General features: G+C 35.0%; 1 protein-coding gene across 3 annotated transcripts in view; it reads right to left on the reverse strand.

Annotated features, from left to right (window-relative positions):
• Positions 1-22,420, reverse strand: part of LOC105471165 (olfactory receptor 2F1-like) — an 81,956-nt gene that overhangs the window by 59,127 nt on the left and 409 nt on the right. For 2 of the 3 annotated variants that reach the window (XR_981024.2, XM_071094312.1), the window contains exon 2: positions 15,900-15,953. The exons of the other annotated variant lie outside the window; for it this stretch is intronic. The gene's annotated coding sequence lies outside the window, so the exon portion shown is untranslated. The remainder of the gene's footprint in view (positions 1-15,899; positions 15,954-22,420) is intronic. 3 annotated transcript variants of the gene reach the window in all.

Below are 22,420 nucleotides of genomic sequence, written 5' to 3' on the forward strand. Positions count from 1 at the left end.
TGTAAAATATGGATAAATATTGGTTAATTGAAAGATATGTTGGTGAAACCTAATGCATTGAAGTTCTAAAGTTGCTACACTAATGACTGAACCACTTTATTGCTCATCATTTAGTGATGATAATTGGTTGGCCTTTCATTTCATGTCCTTGATAACTTTCAGTAGCATATTCTTTCATTTATTCCCCCTCTAGCATCCTCTGGTTTTATTGCTCTTGATGGACTCCCACTTGCTCATTATAAAAACTATACAGACTCTTTTGGGGAGAAGACCTTTTGCTACATAATTATTATTTTAATTCTCTCTTTTCTTTCACATCCAGCGTTCCCAAATGATTGATATCCACTTGTTGGGTTTATTTCCTCATAACATTCATTCTTTAGGCCCTGAAAATCTAATTTCCATCTTCACTAATCTATAGAAACTGCACTCTTAAAGGTCACTTGTATTTCCTAAAAATCATATCCAGAGACCTTCCTTCTACCTTCATTGTCTTTTAACCTATTTAACTATGTGTTTCTTAAAACTCTCAACTCTGTGAAACTCTTCCGTCCTGATTTTATTCCAAACTTATTTTTTTTCTGTATTCCTGGATAATTATTTCAAATTTTTCTTATTCCATTGCTGTAAGTATTTTCTAAGTTTCTGTGCTCAGAACTTGCTTTCTCCTTTCTATAGCTTTTTCTTGAAGGGCTTAACTGTAATAATCATTATCAACTCTATATGGCCCAATCTCAATTCTACATTTATCTCCTATACTTCTCTCCAAAGGTTCAGTTGCCTCCTTCAACAGCTTAATGAATGTATTCTAAATATTTCACCGTAGGCTCAACTTGTAGAGTCAGGTCTCTACAACCACCTGACTCCCATATTTCTATCAACGGAACTAAATGTATCACGTTTAATTTTTCTCTTTCTCGCCCCTGCATGGAATACATCAGCTTCTTGTATTCTTGTATTACATACCTCCCATCTCTCCTTAGTTTTCATTCACACTGCTAATGCCTTAACACATGCCCCATCACTCTCCATCTGATGAAATACAACAACCTCTTTATGAATCTCCCTGATTTGCCCTGTGCCAACTCCAAACCACCTTACACTGTACTCCAAACTGATTATCCTAAAATATATTCATACCTAAATTATAACCATGCACAAACATATCTTATGATGTCTGACTACAGGATTAAGTATATTCCAGACAGAAGAGTGTCCAAATTCTTGATAGTAAGTTCTACCCTATCTTTTATTTTATTAGTTGTAGCATTTACTACCATGTATGTGTTTAGAGCAAAGTATTTTACTAAAATATCCCCCTAATGCGAAATACCATTCACAAGTATGTCAGCTAATTATTTTTAATCCATGAAAGACTATATTTAGCATTGCCTTCATTTTAAAATAATTTAACTTTAAAATAACTGATATCCAAATATTCCTGGTTTTTAGCCATAGAGTCCCTTCTTAGATTCATGGTAGATAAAGAAAAATAGAAATAGTGTCAGCATTTAAAAAGATAAATGGAGGAGGAAATGTGTTAGATGATTTTGACACACCCACAGTTAACACCATCTCCTCATTATCTTGGACTCAGTTTTCAGCTAAATAGAGACGGATTCCTAATCTGTCTTCAGAATGAAGAATGAAATAATTGCTAGATAGTGTTTTGCATATCCAAACACTTGGTGTCAGAAGTCTAAAGCTTGGTCTACTCAACTTCAGTGTTTCAGGGGATCTGAAACTATTCCAAAGCCTGTTTCTCATTGAAAATCAACATCAGTGAAAGATAATATCAAAAAAGATAGATTTTTGAGAACGTTTGATCCATTTTTCTCTGTACAAAGCATTCTGGTTTGGTTACGTGGCTTTTCACACATCTGAGTCCAATTATCTAGACCCAATTTCTCAAATATGTGTATCTCCAACATTCACCTTTGGTAGCATAGTTTATTATGGTCTTGTTGTGTAAATTTTCACCTTTATATTTCTCATCCCCCTAGTCTTATTATAGGGCTAAGGACGCAGCTTTTGTTCAAAAGCCAGTTTTGAACATCAGCACAGGTAAGAGTCAGTTCTGTTGAGATTTTCCTCCTCTACAAGCCTGTTTTTGTGCTCTTTTCTCAGTACTCATCCCAACTCCAGCTGTTTTATCTTCTTGAAAGCACCTCATTTTCCTTTAATAATCAATAAAATCCAATTTGACATCTGCTGAGTCCTATTATCCTCATACTGGACACACCTCAAACCATACCTCTCTCTATGTTTTGAGATTTATCTATTCAAAAATAAAGAATGTGCTCTGTCTGTTCAGAACATAGTATTGAAAAATGACATGCCTCTGAGGTTCATGTTCTTAGACATGAGAACCAAGGAAAAAAGACTTCATCATGCCTGCTTTATGAATTCTGGTGGATATAGAGTAATTTTTGTGGTCAGAACAAATAGAACACAATAAGTGATATAAGAAAGTTGCCATTAAAATATTCTGCTACAAATTATCTCCTTGTTGCCATCAATAATGACTGAAATTCCAATATTAGTAATTTATTATTTTATATTGAAATTTTCTTCCTTGTGAATTTTTAGATGGAATTATTCTAAATGGAATTTTAAAAATATGAATTACCTGGCCTTATTGTGATCCTTTAAAATAAGTCATGCAAGAGCAGAAAACTGAGACCCTTACAAATGGGTAGAGATGAGGAATGACATTTAAATTGTAGGAAAAATTAGACATGAGGTATAGATAGCAAAGACCAACTCCTCATTGTTAAGATATTACTTTTGTTTGCCCTAGTTAAAAGTACCATCATATACTGTCTGTTATTAACCTTTATTAATAGTTAAACAGTGAACAGAGCCACGATGTCTTCTATGACAGACGATAAAAGCAAAAAACAAATATTTAGATTCCTAATTTATAAAATGTTTTATATAACAATACAGATAATTTAAAAGTTCAATTGTAGTCAGTTATGGTTTTTTGTGTAAATGGAGAGAATCTAATTATTTAGCATTGAACATATTTGACCTTCTGTTTTGGGGTTCTAAATAATCTTGGCTGGGACAAGTGAAAGCCTAAATACAGAAACAGAGCAAAAAAAGGCAAATGTTTCTTTCTACTAGTCAAAACAACTCAAAGTCATACCTTTATAAAGTTGAACTGTCAAGAAAAATGGCACCTTCATTTAGAGAAAGATTTCTCTGACTGGTGTTTGAAGAGTTGGTTGATGTAAATACAGTGCGCGTCCACCATGAGCAGGAATATTTGCACTATCCTAATGTTTGGAAACAAAGAACCCCAGGACCCTCTGGATGATGAATATCTCAAAGATAGGTTTGACATCCTGAAAGAACAATTTTTTTTCCTCTTTGGGATCTTGTTATCTTCTTTCAGTCTGGTTTGATTATCTGACTTTTCACATACCAGAGTCCAATTATTTAGATCCAGCTTCTAAAATAGGTGCAACCCTGATGTTCACTTTTGATAGCATAGTTTACTATGGTCTTATTGCGTAAATGTTCACCTTCTTTATATCTCTTGCCACCTGTAGTTAAGAATAGGGCATTCTTTTGCAGTATAAAGTATAATTCTTTCCATTAGCAAGTCTTCATAGTGCAATCCCTACAGCCAATTCTAGGAAGAATAGGGCATTCTTTTGCAGTATAAAGTATAATTCTTTCCATTAGCAAGTCTTCATAGTGCAATCCCTACAGCCAATTCTAGGAAAACCAACCCTAGAATAAGATTTAGGAGACCTAAATTCTAGCTCTAGTTCACTCTCTGAGTGCCAAAGTTCTTTGAATAAGCTATTAATCAACTTACATTTCCATTTATCTGTTATTAAAAGGAAAATCATAATTTTGTGTAGATGAAACCCTTAGGGAAATAATTGAAATAGGAAGCTTTAAAGCAATTGGCAATTTATCTTACTTGGAAATGTACTATACTAATATTCCTACCACCTACTAATCAATATCAATACCTAAATAAAAATTTTATACTTCTGGGATTCTCTAAGTATTATTCTCTCTCTAGGTCAGTACTAAATATCGAAATTGAGAAGTCTGTTGAAAATAAAATGTACCCAAGTCTCAAGCTTCTGCAAAGCAGTTATTTTACATTTGCTATAATACTTAGGATAAGACGATTTTTACCAGCCATGTCCCATACTCCTAATCCAAAGTCCCTAAGAAGTCAAATTATTTCTATTTCATTCCCTTCTAAACCTACAATCCCACATTCTGTGGAAGACTCTCTAAGATTAATCAGTGCCTGACAAAATAGGCATGTCTACTTCATTCTAGGTTTAAGTTGGCTTCTAAAGATTGCCTTCCTCCAACAAAGTGACAGACCATGTAGATTAGATATCCCAAACTCCTTGGGCTCCTGAACTCACAAATCACTGAAGATTAATTGTGATTATGAGAAACACTGCTGGGAGGAAGTTGACAAGAGTTCCAAAAACAGCTAGAACACAGGCCTGACTAATGAAGCTTGGCAGCGGCTCCATTGACAATGTAAGTGGACGGATTCCCCTTAGGAGCCTTAGAATGTTAATTGTTGTCACCACTCCCATTTCTCAAGGGCAGGACCTCTCTTCTGCCCTTCTTTTCCCAGTGGAAAGCTGTTCTCCTCCATTCCTCTCTCCCGTAACACCTTTACTGAAGTCTTAGGTCATTCCAAAAAGTCAGAGGAAGCTAGTACCTTTCTTATGGTACAATTTAAAGTCCAATTATCGTAGCATCACATAGACATATTGAAAACTGCAAATCTGAGTAAAGTTGGTAAAAGGAAGTATTACTGGCTATTGCAAAAATAAAATAAAAAAGAATCAAGATCATCCAAAATCCTTAATTTTGTGAAAGTATGACATTTCTACAGCTCTTCAAATTTTATTGTCACTTAACCTTTGTATTTTCAGATCATTGTGGATTCATGCATTATTTTATGAAATAACACAGAAGTATTCCTTGTGCCCTTTGTCCAGTTTTCATCGATGGTAGCATCTTGCAAAGCTATACTAAAATATCATAACCAGGATATTGGCATCGATATGTTAAAGACACAGAACATTTCCATGACCACAAGAAAACCTAATGCTGATATGTTTTCATAGCCATACCCAACCCAATTCTGTCCTGCCCCATCCTCTCCATAACTCTGGTAGTCACTATCTGTCCTCCATATCTATAATTTTGGCATTTCAAGAATGATCTATAAGTGAAATCATGCAGTAAATCCCTTTTGTGATTGGCTTTTTTCACTCAGCATAATTTTATGAAGATTCATTTAGGTTTTCATGTATGTCAATACTTCATTTCTTTTTATTGCTAAGAAATATTCTGTTGTAGGTACCTTTTATTTAACCATACTCACGTTGAAGGACATCTGGGTTATTTCTGGTTTCAGGCAATAATTAATAAAGCTGCCACAAATGTTCATGTACAGGTTTTTGTGCAAGCATTGTGTTCATTTCACTGGGATAAATGCTCAGGGATACAATTGCTGGTAGTTGCTTGATTAGGTCTTGGGGTTTTTTGCTTGTTGTTTTAGGAAACTGCCAAACCATTTTCCAGAATGACCGCACTGTTTTATATTTCCGCCAGGAATGGATGAATGATCCAGTTTTTCTTCATCCTCATCAACATTTGCTATTGTCAGCCATTTTTACTCTAGTCATTCTGATGGTTTTTCTTTTAATTTTACTAACAGTTAATAATGTTGAAAATCATATGTGCTTATTTGCCTTCTGTATATCTTACTCAGTAAAATACCTCTACATGTCTTTTGTCCAAGTTCTATCTGGATTGTTTGCTTTTCTACTGTTGGATATTGGGAGTTTTTATGTACTCTAGAAAGCAGTACTTTGTTGGACATTGGGTTTGTAAATATTTTCTCCCAGTCTATAATTTAACTTTTTGTCTTCTTAATAGATTCTTTCTCATAGAGGAAGTTTTTAACTCTTGAAGTCCAATTTATCATTTTTCATTTTATGGATCTTGCATTTTGTCTCAAGTCTAAGAATTCTGCCCATTCTACATCTCAAAGTGTTTTTCTTATTTTTTTTGGAAAAAAAAAATGTGTAGTTTTGCATTTTACATTTAAGTATATGACCCATTTGGGTTAACTTTTTTATAAGTTGTAAGGTCAATGGAGTTGCTTTTATTTATTTATCTAGTTATTTTTGGCCTATGGATGGCCAATTTCTCCAGCATCATTTGTCAAAAAGGCTATCTTTCCTCCACTGAATTGCTTTTGCACCTTTGTCAAAGGTCAGTAGATTGTTTTTGTGTGGGTTTATTCCTGCTTTTCTATGGTGCTCCAGTTATCTATGTGTCTATTCCTTTGCATTCCAATATTGACTTGATCACTGTAAATCTATAATAAATATTAAAATTGCATAGACTGCTTCCTCTCACTTTATTTTCCTTTTGCAAAGTTGTTATTAACTCTTCTACATTCTTTGTCATTGCTATTTTGTATAAATTGTAAAATACTCTTGTCTATATTTACAAAAAGAAATCCTGCTGAAATTTTGTGTTTTCTTTTTTTATTTTGTTTTGTTATTTTTTGTTCTTACTGAAACTTTGATATGTTAAACACATATATTGATTTGTAGAGAACTAAAAGTTTTACTCTTTTGAGTTTTCTAATTTGTGAACATAGTATTTCTTTCTAGTTACTTAAATCCTTACTAAAACTTTATTTCATTAAGATTATGTAGCTTTCTACATGTTTCTGTAATTCCTGTACATAATTTGTTGGATTTCTACCTAATTATTTTGTTTCTGAGCTCTTATAAAGGGTATTATACTTTGAATTCCAGTGTCGACTTTCTCACTACTAGCATGTAGAAATACAAGATTGCAGTATATTTATCTTGTATCCTCTAACTTTGCTTAACTCATTAATTCTAGAAACTTTTTAGAGATTTCTTAGGATTTTCTGTGTACACAATTATGTTTCTATCTGCAAATACAGACAGTTTTATTTCATATTTTCAAATCTATACGTTTTTATTTTCTTTCTTATTTTATTACATGGATAGAATGTTTAGCACTATGTTGAATTGAGAGAAGATATCATCATCTTCTTCCTGATCTTGGGAAAGAACACTCATTTACCACTGAGTAGAGCATTAGCTGTAGACATTTTGTTGACACTTTCATCAAGCTAAGAAGTTCCCTCCTATTCCCATTATTCTGAGGGATTTTTTAATCAGAAATATGTATTGAACTTTGTCAAATGCTTTTTCTGCAAGAATTGATATAATCGTGTAATTTTTCTTTTCTAGACTGTTAATATGGTGAATTACATTGATTTATTTTCAAACATTGCGTGTCTTACATTCCTGAAATAAATCTTGCCTTGATCATGCTGTATAACTTTTTATACATTTATTAATTTTATTTGCAAGTATTTTGTTAAGAATTTTTGCATCCATATTCTAGAAAGATATTGCTTTGGAGAATATTACTAGCTTCATAAATAAAATTGGAAGCTTTCCTCTACTATTTCTGGCCAACACTGGATAGAATTAATATTACTTCTTCTGTAAACATTGGTAGAAATTTCTGCTAAGATCATATGAGCCTGTGGAGTTCTTCAGGAAAGTTATTATTGTTTTTTAATTACTACATCATCTGAAATCAGATGAGATCAGGCATATTTGGGGAAGTAAAGACACTATAAAGCAACTATACAATCAAGTCTACAAAACAACTAGCTAACAATATGATGACAGGATCAAAATCTCACATAGCAATGCTAACTTTGAAAGTAAGCCATCTAAACATTCCACTTAAAAGCACAGAGTAAACTGGATAAAAAGATAAGACCCAACTATCTGTTGTCTTTAAGAGATCCATCACACATGTAACAACACGGATAAGCTCAAAGTAAAAGGGTGAGGAAAGATCTATCACGCAATCAGAAAACAGAATAGAACAGGGATCACTAGTCTTATATCAGATAAAACAGATTTTATATAAACTATAGTCAAAATGGGCAAAGAATAATATTATATAATGATAATGGATTCAATACAACAAGAAGACAACTATTATATAGAAATACATACATATATTATATATTCTAAATCTATCTATACATATGCATATATATATGCACCCAACTTTGGAAGCACCCACCTTCATAAACGACTTTCTCTAGACTGATGAAAAGAGTTATAAATAACTGGGGTCTACTTGAGGGTAGGAGGAGGGAGAGGAGCAGAAAAGATAACTATTAGGTACTAGGCTTAATAGCTGAGTGATGAAATAATATTTACAACAAACTCTCCTGACACATGTTTACCTATCTAACAGACCTTCACATGTACCCTCAAACCTAAAATAAAAGTTACCAAAAAAACAGACTTAGACAGCCACAGAATAACAGACTTCAACATCTGATTGACAACAGACAGATCATTAAGGCAGAAAACTAACGAAGAAATTCTGGACTTAAACTCAACACTTGACCAAATGGCCTAACAGACATCTACCAAATATTCCACCCAACAACCACATTCTTCTCGTCTGCACATAGTATACACTCTAATATCAACAACATGTTGGCTGTGAAGCAAGTCTCTATAAATTAAAAAAAAAAAAAAAGGAAATCATACTAAGCACACTGTAAGACTACAGGGCAATAAAAACAGAAATTGCCACCTAAAAGACATCTCAAAACCACACATTCCTTGGAAGTTAAACAACTTGCTTCTGAGTGACTTTTGGATAAACAACAAAATTAAAGATAAAACAAAAATTATTTGAAATAAATGAAAATAGAGACACAAGATACTAAAATCAGAGCAGAATTGAATGAAATCGAGACACCAAAATCCATACAAAGATTGATAAAACCAAAAGTTTGTCCTTTGAGAGAATGATATTGATAAACCACTAGCTAGATTAACAAAGAAAAAAACAGAGAAGATCCAAATAAACACAACCAGAAATAACAAGGATGACATTATAACTAATCCCACAGAAATACAAAAGACTATCAGAGAGTATAATGAACACCTCTAAGCACACAAATTAGAAAATCTGGAGAAAATAGATGTGTCCCTGGAAGCACACAATCTCTCAGGATTGAACCAGAAAGAAACTGAAAACCTGAACAGACCAATAATGAGTTCGGAAATCAGTAATAAAAAAATCTACCAACAACAATAGAAGCAGCCCTGGACCAGATGAATTCACGACCATAATCTACCAGATGTACAAAGAAGAACTGATACCAATCTTATTGAAACTATTTCAAACCATTGAGGACGAACAACTTCTTCCTAATTCATTCTATGAAGCCAGCATTATCCTGATACCAAACTCTAGTAGAGACACAATGAAAAGAAAAACTTCAGGCCAATATCCCTGATGAACATAGATATAACATCCTCAACAAAATACTAGCAAACTGAATCCAGCAGCCTATCAAAAAGTTAATTCACCATGATCAAGTAGGCTTTATTCCTGGTATGCAAGATTGGTTCAATATATTCAAATCAATAAATATGTAATTCACCATATAAACAAAATAAAAACAAAAATCATATGATCATCTCAATAGATGCAGAAAAAGCCTTCAATAAAATTAAACATCCCTTCATGATAAAAACTTGCAACAAACTAGGCATCAAAAGAACATACCTGAAAATAGTAAGAGCCATCTATGGCAAACCAGCACCCAAAGTTATACTAAGTGGGCAAACGCTGGAAGCAATGCCCTTGATAACTGGAACAAGAAAGGATGCCCACTGTCACCACTCCTATTGAATATACTATTGGAAGTCCCAGCCAGAGCAATTAGGCAAGAGAAAGAAATATAAAGCATCCAAATAGGAAAAAAGAAGTCAAACTATCTTTCTTTACTGACGATATGATTCTATACCTAGGAAACCCTAAAGACACCACCAAATGGCTCTTGGAATTGATAAACTACTTCGGTAAAGTTTCAGGATACATAATAAATGTAAAAAAAAAATCAATTGCATTTCTATACACCAATAATGTTCTAGCTGAGAGCCAAATCAAGAATGCAATCCTATTTACAATAGCCACAAAAAGAATAAAATACCTAGGAATAGAGCTAACTTAGGAGGTGAAAGACCTTTACAAGGAGAACTACAAAACATTGTTGAAAAAAAATCAGAGACAACACAAATAAAGAGAGAAACATCCCACGCTCATGGATTGGAAGAAAATGTATCATTAATATGACCATACTGCCCAAAGCAATTTACAAATTCAATGCTATTACTATCAAATTGCCAACATCATTTTCACAGAATTAAAAAAAAAAAAAACTATTCTAAATTTATATGGAATCAAAAAAGAGCCCAAAGAGCAAAAACAATCCCAAGCGAGAAGAACAAACCAGAAGTATCACATTACCTGACTCCAAACTATACTACAAGGCTATAGTAACCAAAAAATCATGGTGCTGGTACAAAAACAAACACGTATACCAATGGAACAGAGTAGAGAACCCAGAAATAAAGTCACATATTTATAAACATCTGATCTTCAACAGAGTCAACAAAAAAAGCAATTTGGAAAATACTCCTTTCTTCAATAAATGGTGCTAAGAAAACTGGCTATCCATATGCAGAAGAATGAAACTGGACCCCTACCCATCCCCATAAGCAAAAATTAACTCAAAATGGATTAAAGACTTAATGTAAGACCTCAAACCACAAAAATCCTAGAAGAAAACTTAGGAAATACCTTCTCAATATTGACCTTGGTAAAGAATTTATGGTTAAGTCATCAAAAGCAATTGAAACAAAAACAAAAATTGAGATGTGGGACCTAATTAAACTACAGAGCTTCTGCACAGCAAAAGAAACTATTAACAGAGTAAACAGACAACACACAGAATGGGAGAAAATATTCACAACTATGCATCCAACAAAGGTCTAATATCCTGAACAACCTATAAGGAATTTAAATCAACAAGCAAAAAGTAAATAACCCCATTAAAAAGTGGACAAATAACGTAACAGATACTTCTCAAAAGAAGACATATAAGCAACTCACAGGCATATGAAAAATACTCATCATCACTAATCGTCAGAGAAATGCAAATCAAAACCACCATGAGATACCATATCATACCAGTCAGAATGGCTTTTGTTAAAAAGTCCAAAAATCACAGATGTTGTTGAGGCTGTTGAGAAAAGGGGTCACTTATACACTGTTGGAAAGCAAATTAGTCCAGCCATTGTGGAGGGCAGTTTGGAGTTTCTCAAACAACTGAGAGTTGCACTACCATTCTACCTAGCAATCCCATTACTGGGTATATACTCAAAGGCAAATAAATTGTTCTTCCAAAAATATAGCTGCACTAATATGTTCATCACAGCACTATCCACAGTAGCAAAGACATGAAGTGTATCCAGGTGCCCATCAGCAGTGGACTGAATAAAGAAAATGTGGTGTATGGAATACTATGCAGCCATAAACAAGCACAAAATCATGTACTCTGCAGCAATATGGATGTAGCTGGAGGCCACTATCTTAATTGAACTAACACAGAAATAGAAAACTAAATACCACATGTTCTCACTTATAAGTGGGAGATAAACATTGGGTACACACAGACACAGAGACAAAGATGGGAACAATAGATGCTGAAGGTTCCAAAACATGACAGAAAAGGAGGGGGCAAGTGTTAAAAATTACCTACCAGGTATTATTTTTACTCCTTAGTTGACAGGATCATTAGAAGCCCAAACCTTATCATCCATATACCCATGAAACAAACCTGCACATGGACCCCCAATTTCAACATTTCTAAATCCAGTAATAAAATAATAATAATAATAATAAATTTAAAAACCAATTTTCAAAATCTTGGCTCTATCCTCTACTAACAATTTCACATTAAGGAAGTTTCTTATCCTATTTGTGCCTCAGGAATAAAAGTGCCTTCCCCAAAGGGCAGCACTCAATGCTAAATGAGTTAACACATCGGAAGTGCTTCCAACCACTCCAAGTAAGAACTAAAAACTCAAAATTTTCCCTATATTGTTCAGAATTTTTTTTAAAGTAATTAGTCTAATGCTTAAGGGTTCACAGACTTCATAAGGTAATCCATTACCCAAGTATAATAACTTATTGAAGAATGAATATGACTCCAACTACAAAACAACATTTTGTGAGGTTGCTTTGTTGTGTATGCTCTTATTGAGTGGTCTCGATTGGGGCAAATGCCCACCTGTGGACATTTGGCAGTGTCTGGAGAAATTTTCGGTTGTCTAATGAATAGAGGCCAGGGATGCTGCTAAACACTCTACATTACACGGGACAGTCCCCCACAGCAAAGTATTGTATGATTCAAAATGTCAGTAGTGCCAGGATTGAGAACTGCTCTAATCTGTGACCAACATATGGTTCTGTTGTTTCCAGAGCCAGACGAGTAGTCAGATCTAGGTTCCAAAGGGCATATTTTTCACTGTTAACACCGTTGTATCAAAAATTACTCAAGCTGCATCCATGTCCCTACAAAGGACACAAACTTATCCTTTTTTATGGCTGCATAGTATTCCATGGTGTGTATGTGCCACATTTTCTTAATCCAGTCTGTCACTGATGGACATTTGGGTTGATTCTAAGTCTTTGCTATTGTGAATAGTGCCGCAATAAACATATGTGTGCATGTGTCTTTATAACAGCATGATTTATAATCCTTTGGGTATATACCCAGTAATGGGATGGCTGGGTCATATGGTACTTCTAGTTCTAGATCCTTGAGGAATCGCCATACTGTTTTCCATAATGGTTGAACTAGTTTACAATCCCACCAACATCATTCTTAGCAAACTATGGCAAGAACAGAAAACCAAACACCACATGTTCTCACTCATAGGTGGGAACTGAACAATGAGATCGCTTGGACTCGGGAAGGGGAACATCACACACCAGGGCCTATCATGGGGAGCGGGGAGGGGGGATGGATTGCATTGGGAGTTATCCCTGATGTAAATGACGAGTTGATGGGTGCTGACGAGTTGATGGGTGCAGCACACCAACATGGCACAAGTATACATATGTAACAAACCTGCATGTTATGCACATGTACCCTAGAACTTAAAGTATAATAATGATAATAATAATAATAATAAAAAGAAAAAAATTACTCAAATTCATAATTTTAAAATTAGGAATATTCTAAAATCCTTTATTTACTTTTATACGACGGAGAAAATAGAAAGACAAATCAAGATATTTTTGATTAACAAAAAAATGACTATTTATACATGTTCTAAAATTATACATATTAAGTAATGTTATCCATAGTGACCAATTATCATAAAGGCCTATGGAGATTTAAAGAGAAGTCAATCTTTGAAAGCCAGATGTCCACTGCTTCTCAGCCTTTTGGCTAAGATCAAGTGAAAGTCAAATGTCTCCAAAGGGCATGTTTTATAGATAACCTTCAAGGATGTCTTCATGCCTATTGGAGACTGAATCAGATTTTTATTCTCAAATATTTTCTGGTGCTCGACTTTAAAAAACAAATTTCTTCTTAATGGCTTTCTTGGTTAGAATTTCATCTTATTTTGTCCCTGTATCAATAGCTCCTTCCTTCCTCCTATATGTCCAAATGTCTTTCATAAGCAACTACTAAGTATGAGTGCTTGTAGTCTCAAGGTGGCCCACAGGACTTTAATTTATTAGCACTGGCTGGTAAAATGCCATCCTAAAAACTTAAGACTAGGCCGGGCGCCGTGGCTCATGCCTGTAATCCCAGCACTTTGAAAGGCCCAGGCGGATGGATAACGAGGTCAAGAGTTCAAGACCAGCCTGGCCAAGATGGTGAAATCCCGTCTCTACTAAGAATACCAAAACAATTAGCCAGGTGTGGTGGTGGGTGCCTGTAATCCCAGCTACTCAGGAGGCTGAGGCATGAGAATCACTTGAACTTGGGAGGCGGAGGTTGCAGTGTGCCGAGATTGCACCACTGCATTCCAGCCTGGGTGACAAAGTAAGGCTGTGTCTCAAAAATAAAATTAAAAAAAAAAACAAAACAAAGTAAGGCTATAAAATAAAAAAGAGAAAAATAGAAGTCTAATAGGTTGACTATGACGTACATGATATTCAGTTTCCACATACTTAATGCCCACTCTAACATTTCTTCTTCAGAATGAAGATTCAGATAACCCCTCGGGTGAATAATCCAAACAAGCTAAGGAGCTGTGTGAGGGCAAAGGGATTATGGAATGGGTGGAGCAGAAAAGTCACAAACACTGTGACCACGTGGCCAGTCACAGAAATGAGGATATAGCATCTTCACAAATTTTTCTCCTTGATGTGTCACGTGTATATTGGTATGTTTGATTAATTCTTTGTTCATCTCTTGTCTTACTATTTTATTTGGGTTTATTCATGGCTGCATATTTTTTAGATTGGTTCGCAGGTTATAGAATATCAAGGCAGGATTTTGACCTTCCAGAGGAGGCCTGGTATTCATCGAAAACATCCAGTCTCGAAGATGGATGAAACTCTAACATCATCTGAGAAGATGGCTAGTGTGTTCTAACTGTGCACAGTGTCAGATGAGAGCATTTTAAGTGGGAGGAGTTGTTAACATGAGAAGAAAGAAGTGTATGTATGTTGAAGGACCCAAAGATGTGAAATGTAAACATCTGTCATGATGTTTTTCTGTCTAGCGTCTTCTTCCTCTGATGCTTGGGGTATCCTCTCTTAGGAGAGGCTAAAATATTCTCAGCATTGTCTGCAGTAGGGGCTCAGGTTTGTGACCCGGTCTCTATTATTCAGGTGTTTTTGTGCCATTCAAGGACTAGTGATACAAAAAGGGAGGAACTGCCCAGAATTAAATGTGGTGAGACTGACACTAGAGGCAGTAGTAAGTCCAGTTTCCTGAATAACTAGTGTTAACAATTCTAGGATTATCTGGTGTACCATGGGTATCAGCAGCACACACAACCCTGTCTGGGCCCCCCACAAAAAACTGCATCGATGCTTCATAGAATCACTTCTGTAGAATGATTTTTTAAATGTTTTTCTTGATGGTAGTCAACTCCAAACATTATTCTCAGAGATTATGTGAGCTATTAACACTCCTTAATAAATGTGCTTTCTGCTGAAACTAACCAAAGTTTGCATCTGTTGCTTGCAACTATAAATACCGGATGATGATGATAATGATGATGATGATACATGGAAACTTGGTAAAGGCCATTGCCACCACACCCAGCTAATTTTTGTATTTCTAGTGGAGACGGGATTTCACTATGATCTTTTAAAAACACCACACTTTCTTAATTACTGTAGCTTTATAGAAAGGCTTAGAAGCAAATAGTGCAAATCCTCCGAATTTGTAATTCTTTTTCAAGAGAATTTTGGCTGTTATACACCATTATAAAATACTTGAGATCAGAAAATAACTACTTGTAAGGGTTAAAAGGAACAAAACCCAGTGCTACAATGGGCCAGGAGCAATGCTTATTCCCATCAATCAGACCAGAAGAAAAAAACCCCGCTAATTTATAAGCCTTTGCATAGAGTACCGAGAGCTTCTTGCCTCAGCAGTGCTGAATAATTAACTCTAGAGTAAATGCTGCTCTCGTCCTACCTAACAAATTCGAAAAGCAAGACCCGAAAGAATCAAACTAATTCCAGGTAATTTAATTGAATCCCAGAACAAAGTTCATAAATATTTAGAGGAATACAAACATACCTAGCACTCAAAATGACAAAAACTCACAATGACTATCAACCATGTATACAAAGGAGCAGGAAAATATGACCAATTTTAAGAAGGAAACTTTATCAGTCAAGAAAGACCCACTTGGTAGACTGAAGTGAGTGGTTGCTTGAGCCCGGGAGTTTGAGGATGTAGTGTGGTATGATCTCACCTGTGAAGTAGCCACAGCCCTCCAGCCTGAGCAACATAGTTTGAGATTCCATCTCTAAAAAAAAATTAAGATTAAAAGAAGACCCAAATCTGGTATAGGCATTTGAACTAGCAGTGAAAAACATCAAAGCAATTATTATAACTGCAATCATACGTTTAAAAGATTAAAGTCATGGAAAATATTTTTAAAGAACCAAAACAAACTTCTAGACATGAAAACATACAGTCCCTAAAAGAAAAACACAACTGGATGGAATTAAGAGCAGGATTATGCATTGTAAAAAAAATTAGTGAAGTTGGTGACACAGCAATAGGAACTATTCAAAATGAAATACAAAGAGGAAAAAGAGCAAAAATCTAACTAAGCATATATAAAATATGAGAAACTTAATCTACCTAATTTACATGTAATTGGAAAAATATTTGGAGAAAGAATTCCCCCTCAATTACCAAATTTGATGAAAACTATAAATCCAAAGGTCAAAGAACCTTGGTGATCCCCAAGTACACACACACACATACACACACACACACACAAAACTATACAAAGACATATAATAATTAAATTGCTTAAAATCCGTAATAAAGAGAAAACCTTAAAAATTGTCAGAGGGAAAAAATATACATACAAAAGTACAAAAAGAATGATGAAATCTGACTTCTTATCCTAAACAATGCAAGCCGAAGATAGTGGAGCCACATCTTTTAAGTCAGAGATGAGTAGAAGAGAGGGATTGTAAATGAGCATAGCGAAGGTCTTGGAGATCACCTCCAAATGTTCATTATCTTGATTGTAGTAATGTTTCCACTGGCATATACAGATATCAAAACTTACCAAGTTTTACACTGTTAGAATGTGCTGTTTACTGTAGGTCAGTTACACCTCAATAAAGCTATTAAAAAAATAAATGTATGAAAACAAGGTCAACTTCACTAATAATGAAATGAGTATGAATCAAATCAACAATATTTCTTTGTCTCTTTCATGTGCCTGAATATATCATTTTGATCTTAGTAACTAATGCTCTTGATAGTCTAGTGAGAAATGACACTCAATGAATTTTTAATAGAAACAACACTTTGGAAAACAACTTGGAAGTAAGCCTCAGAAACTTTGAGCCATTAGTTCCACTTCTAGTCATATACCAAGAAAATAATCTCAAACAGAAAAAATATTTAATCCAGAATGATTTTTCAATGCAATATTATATGTAAGAGTCCAAAAACTGAACTCAAGGCGACTACTGTGAAAATAAACAACACAATGGCTTTGCACACAGAAGTTTATTTCTTCCTTACGCAAAAATGCAAGCCAAGGGGCATTCTTTCATCCACTGATCAGAGATCCATACTTGCTCTGTCATGAGATTCTGCTATCTCAATACATGGCTTTTACAGGCACTTGTGACAGGGGAAGAGAATATGACAAACTCATACGTTTACTGCTTCTGACCAGAAGTGAACCACGTAATTTTACTCACAGCCCATTGGCCAGCACTAATCCCACGTGCCCTATCCTGAATAAATGAAAGGCTGGTAACTGTGGAACATACAAAACAGCACCACAGGCGCTACTATAATCCACAAGACAAGAATTGCTTTGTAAAACATTGCCTAGCATAGCTCATGTCTTGGATATCCACCAAAAAATATTACATAGAAATTTAAATAACGTTTTAAAAGAGCTGTTAATAACATGAAAGAAAGCTTATGCTAGGATGTTTTAAAAAACACATTATAAACTTCCATATTTTACTCATTCATCTTGCAGCCTTGTGATTTCAGATTAAATCATTTAATCTTTATACATCTTATTTTGTTCATAAGCAAAATGCAGAAAATATATCTCCCTCATCAGATTTCTGCAAAGAAAAACAAAACAGCTATGCATGTTGAATTCTTAGCCTAGTGCCTAAATCTATAAGCTTGTCAAGAAATAATACCAATTTTAAAAATGTATTTTTATCTATAGAACTCATCATCTAATACATATTATATATTCAGTTTTTGGAATTGCTTATTTTTTGTTTCTTCTCAATAGAGACTCAATAGACTTTTACTTGCTTAGTGATGCATTCCTAGTATCTAGAACAGTGCTTGGTACATAGAAAGTGTGCAAAAATTATATGCCATTAGGGGTCTATATGGCTATAGAGTGGTAGCACAAGGGAGTCTTGTGGTAATGGAATAGTTCTGTACCTAGATTGTGATGGGTATACAAATCTAAACACATGATAAAGTCACATATAACTATATATGCATATATACAAATGAATGCATATAAAAGTAGTAAAATCTGAATAAGCTCTGTAGATTATTCAGATAATCTATTTCCTGCTTGTGCTATTGTACTATAATTATGCAAGATGTTACCATGACAGAAAACAAAGTAAAGGGTGCACAGGAATTCCCTGCACATTTTTCTACAACTTCTTACAAATCTATCATTATTTCAAAAGGAAAACGTTTATTAAGTTGCTGCACAAATAAACGCAATTTGCAGCTATGTTTTAAAAATAGAAATTTGAAAAGCGAGAAGTAAATCTTTCTTTGGACCTTGTAACGATGGGATATTTATTTTTATCTTTCTATCTTTCTCTTAAAATTCTTAATGGATAAAAAATTAACATTAGGCCTTAATTTTTGGTTTGTTTCTTTATTTCTTCTTTAGCTATTCATTTAATCTCCTGCCACAGGAAGAGGCTTTCAAATAATCTTTGGAATTTAAAGGCATCAACCTTACCTCAACTTCAGCCCCTAATTCAAGCCCCTAATTTGCACTAAGGTGAGAGAAGGTCCATGGAGCATAGTGAACCACATGGATTCTTAGAGAAGCTGTTTGGAGGTTTTCTGATCCTCACAATCTCTCTAAAAGGCTTTCTAATCTGCTTGCCTGCCTTCTGCCACTGCAACAGTCTATTCTTCTTGCTTAGAATTGGAAAACTCATTGAAAGAACAGATTTAGTTTGTGTTTTTTAGCTACTTTGCCTAAAGGAAATATTTTCTCCTTGCCCCACCCACCTGAAACAGAAAGAGATGCTCTGTGGGCAAGTAGTTGCAAAGCCCAAGCCCACGACTAATTCTTTCCATTCCTGGAAGGCAGTGCAGCTTTTACAATCATACTCATTTAGTTAATTTAATACAAAAGAACCTCCTTTCTTCTCCTTTATGCCACTTTACCAGATGGCCACTTGGCGATAATTTTCATAAATCTGTTGGAACTAGTAATCTCCCAAGGTGCAGAATGTCTCTGATAGTACTTCAGTGAGAAGGCTGTATCAGAACCAATGCCTAAGAAAGAACTTCATTAATAATAATAATAAAGCACATTTTCACAAGAGTACACTATTTCTAAATGGTTTTGTAATTTCTTTCCACACAGCTCTATAAATTTCCTAAGCACAGAAGTCCCATAAGTTGTCTCTATAAATAAATCTCACTGAATCATGGGGAAGCTCCACAGCAAAACTCCAGCCCCCTCCAACCTCCAGTCAAGCCCAGAAAGAAAGATGGCGACGTCTATGAACAATAATTCTGCTTTTCACGCTCTTTTCCTACTTTTTTAATCTCCAGGCTGTTTGTCTGTCTCCTCACCACTTCTGTGAAGGTAAATCTCACTCTAAGCACATGTGAACTACAACATTAGTAGCAAAGAGGGTGTCTTTACCCCTAGGAGTTTCTGAAATATAACACATTTAGCTTAAAAGGCTGCAAGGACAATGGGGACAGAGGGACAGTTCCATGGAAAGCAGTCCTAAAGCTTGTGTGCGGTGGAACCTTTGGAAATGTGTGAAACACAGGAAGGTGTGTCTATGGGTTAGAAGTTCTGTAAGCCCAAAGGGGACAAAAGTGTCCTTGATGTTTATGCTTCTGTTTTTCTCATCTCAGAATTTTACAGTCCTGACCTATTCCTTTTTTATTGTGCAGTGTTGAAAGGGATTCCTCTCTCCTCATTTCCACAGCGTGAAAACTAAGGTCCCAAGAAGAAAAAAGGTTGCTTAGCATTACACAAGAGTTAATAACAGAGCACAGGCTGCTTTCCCCAAGTTCTCGGTCTTTCATCTTGCTCTTCTTACTACATGACCGTTAGAGCTGAGCTCATTCACCCACTGGCTCCCTGTGTTGGGAGACAGGAGGCAGGGACACCCCACCCAACTCTCACTCTTGGCACACAGACCCAGGTGCAGGCACGACTCCTGATGGTGGAGGAGGACACAGCCCTCCCTCTTCAGTATAACTTTCCCACTTCACCCCCTCCTGACCTTCCCTTCAACTTCTCATTTGAAAATCAAAATTGTACTTCATATTTAATTTTCCAACAACTTAATATTTAGACAAATAATTTTAGTACATATATGTATATATGTATGTACTTGTTTGTATATACTTGATTTTGTATATATACATAAATACACATATTTATGTACTTAAGTTTGTTTGTATACAGAATAAAAGGAATTCTTTGGTCAGTCTTCCACACAAGAGATTGCACAGACCTGAAAATATAAATAAACTTTCTGTACATTAATGTGTATATTAAAAGTAAGATGGTGGAAACCAGTGGTACGGTGTTCCTATGTTTATATTGGGAACAAGTGATACTGTATATTAAAAAAAAAGAGATGTTCTAAATAATTAAATAAAAAGTCTTATGTATTTGTACAAATACAAATAATGCCAAATTAGTGGCCTTAATGATGCCATTGGTGCCACAGTTGGAAAGAGTGACTAGTTGGGACTGTAAGGTAGGATACACTAAATTAACTATATTATACGAGAGCTTGGAAGATACCCCCTTAATCAGGTAATGATCATGAACATCATTAGTAATTGGATAAATTGAGATCATGTGACATCTGACAGAATGAAGAGCTCAGCTTCACAGAAGTGATGATCTTGTTAAAATGCATAACCTGAAACTAATCATAAGGAAACACCAGGAAGATCCAAAACAAGGAAATATAAAATAAGTGTCCTGTAGTGTTCAAAAGCGTCAGTCATAAAAGTCAAAGAAAGACTGAGGAACTATTCCAAACTGAAGGTTAAAGAAAGATAACAACCAAATGGAACACACAACTCTAGACTAGATCCTATTGCTATTAGCGCCACTATTGAGATAACTGGCAAAATTCAAATGGGGTATGGAGATTAGAAAGTAGTGATATATCAATGATAGCTTTTCTGATTGTGATGATTATATGAAGCTTATATAGGAGAACTTTCTTAATATTCAGGGGTGATTTGTGGCACTATTTTAGCAACTTGTTCTCACATGGTTCAGGGAATAAAATGTTCTCTACACTTTAAACTCCTGTAGAGTTTGGACAATTTAAATGGTGTTGATTGCATCCTTATAATGCCCTTTTACATACTCCTTTGTTCACTATTTTTTAATGTATTTCTAAAAAAAAAAAAAGTAGTTCATTTTTTCCACATTTTAAAGTATGCTAAACAAGGATGCCTTTTATAATCAGTGTCAAAAGAACCTGCTGTTTTCCAAACAGAGGAGTACCCCAGGCTTGAACCAGAGTTGTTAAGACATTTTTAATATCCTGCTTTAAAATAGATTGGTTTTTGTTTTTCCTTTAGGAGGATGTTAGGGCATTTTTTTCCTTTCTCCAAACCACCCTTTTTGAATTTCTTAAATGGGATTGAGGTGGGGCAGGAGAAAGGGGTACAGGTTTAGGGTACAGAGGCTATATATTTCAGGGACCAGAAAAAAAAAAAACTTACAAATGTTTCCATTAGATAGTGTAAAAACTATGACTGCTTGAGAAGTCTGTCAAAGAAAATTGGTGAAATCTTTCCAGGAATGAGTTGGCTAGCATAAATGTTTACTTCTGTTAAAAGGCAAAGGCAGAAATTGCCAAATAAAGATGCCAGAAAAATAGATTTCCTATCAATATGTCATACAATAAATTTAAATAAAGTTTTAAAAACATAAGGAATTTTGTAGCATAAACCAAAGTAGGAATGGGACACAATCTCATTCCATAAACTTTGAGCAGTGAATATAATTTAATAGAAAATACAGGTAGGGCACAGTGGTTAACAACTGTAATCCCAGCACTTTGGGAGGCCAAGGCAGGCAGATCACGAGGTCAGGAGATCAAGACCATCCTGGCCAACGTGGTGAAACCTGTCACTACTAAAAATACAAAAAAATTAGCTGGGTGTGGTGGCGCATGCCTATAGTCCCAGCTACTTGGGAGGCTGAGGCAGGAAAATTGCTTGAACCCGGGAGGCGGAGGTTGCAGTAAGTCGAGATTGCACCACTGCATTCCAGCCTGGCCACAGAGCAAGACTCCATCTCAAAAAAACAAACAAACAAAAAAAAAAAAAAAAAGAAAGAAAAAGAAAATACAATGGCATTTGCTGAGCATTTACTATGTGCTAGGCTTTCTTCACACTACATCTTATACAAGAATGTATATTTGAAGCCAGACTATTTGGTTGCAAAATCTGCCTCCATAAAAATAAGAGTCTGGTTCATCTTGGAATGATGCTTAAACACTATCCCCC

The sequence above is a fragment of the Macaca nemestrina genome, chromosome 4, assembly GCF_043159975.1.
Source record: "Macaca nemestrina isolate mMacNem1 chromosome 4, mMacNem.hap1, whole genome shotgun sequence".
Lineage (NCBI taxonomy): Eukaryota > Metazoa > Chordata > Mammalia > Primates > Cercopithecidae > Macaca > Macaca nemestrina.